We start from the raw sequence: 1,763 nt of genomic DNA, 5'->3' as shown, positions 1-1,763 counted from the left end.
GAGAATGGCGGGAACCCGGGAGGCGGAGCTTGCAGTGAGCCGAGATCCGGCCACTGCACTCCAGCCTGGGCGACAGAGCGAGACTCCCTCTCAAAAAAAAAACAAAAAACAAAAAACAAAAAAAACAAAAAAAAAACAACAACAAAAAACAACTATCACTTTGGGAGGTTGAACCGGGTGGATCCAAAGGTCAGGAGTTCAAGATCAGCCTGGCCAACATAATGAAACCTGTCTGTACTAAAATTACAAAAATTAGCTAGGAATGGTGGTGCATGCCTGTAGTCTCAGCTACTTGGGAGGTTGAGGCAGGAGAATCACTTGAACCTGGGAGGCAGAGGTTGCAGTGAGCCGAGATTACACTACTGTACTCTAGCCTGGGTGACAGAGTGAGACTCCATCTCAAAAACAAAACAAAACAAAACCAAAAATTAGCCGGGTGTGATAGCGTGCACCTGTCGTCCCAGCTAGAGGCTGAGGCAGGAGAATCCCTTGAACCCGGGAGGTGGAGGTTGCAGTGAGCTGAGATCGCTCCACTGCACTCTAGCCTGGGCAACAGAGTGAGACTCCACCTTAACAAAAAACAACAACAACAAAAGAGAAGATACCTATGTAACAAACCTGCACATTCTGCACATGTATTCCTTCTTTTTTTTTTTTAGAAGGAATAAAAAATAAAAATAAAAATAAAAAATTTTTAGAATTATAGAATAATTACGTAGTGATTTGATTTAATGGTGGTGACAGAAATAGATCTGTTGAGGCCAGGGGCGGTGGCTCATGCCTGTAAATCCAATGCTTAGGAGCCCAGGGAGAGAGGGTCACAGCGCTCCAACCTGGGTACCAGAACCAGACCCTGTCTCTAAAAAAGAAAGAAGGCCAGGCATTGTGGCTCACGCCTGTAATCCCAGCACTTTGAGAGGCCGAGATGGATGGATCACGAGGTCAGGAGTTCGAGACCAGCTTGGCCAACATGGTGAAACCCTGTCTCTACTAAAAATACAAAAATTAGCCAGGCATGGTGGCGCACACCTGTAATCCCAGTTACTCAGGAGGCTGAGGTAGGAGAATTGCTTGAACCCAGGAGGCGGAGGTTGCAGTGAGCCGAGATCACGTCACTGCACTCCAACCTAGGCAGCAAGGGCAAAACTCTGTTTCAAAAGAAAAAGAAAAGAAAAGAAAAAGAAAATAGAAATAGAGCTGTTGCAACATTAGTGGATGGTAAAAATAAATAAAATAAATAAATAAAATTTTAAAAATTAAATCTTGATAAAACTTTTAGTAGTGATATCTAAGGAGAGATAGAATTAAGACCAGTACCTGATTAGGATTATCACTCTGATAGTTTTGTCTCTAAAATGAGATTCGTCTTCATTCTTGAGAGTATTGAGCAATACCAGTGTGGACAGAAACAATAAAGCAGATATTTAAGGTAGGCAGAAATGTAAACATACACAGAGAAGCCAAGGTTTGCACTATAATACTTGTGTCTGCACATATGTTTGTTATTCTGTGTTGTGTGTTCCACCATAGTCCTATAAAAGTTGTTAATCTTAGCTAAAATGATAGCAGCAGCAGGTAGACAAATCCTAGGCAGACAGGGGCAGATTCCTGGTGAAACCAGACCTTCAAGCCAAAGACAGTTTAAAGCCTAGATACAATCCAGGACAAATCCATGGACCAGATTGAGAACCTTTCTTCCTGTCTGGCACACTTTCCTCTGTTCCCCACCCTTCACCTATTTTACATATGAGTACCCTTCCCTA

The sequence above is a fragment of the Mandrillus leucophaeus genome, unplaced genomic scaffold, assembly GCF_000951045.1.
Source record: "Mandrillus leucophaeus isolate KB7577 unplaced genomic scaffold, Mleu.le_1.0 Scaffold205, whole genome shotgun sequence".
Classification (NCBI taxonomy): domain Eukaryota; kingdom Metazoa; phylum Chordata; class Mammalia; order Primates; family Cercopithecidae; genus Mandrillus; species Mandrillus leucophaeus.
This window is presented reverse-complemented; position numbering follows the sequence as displayed.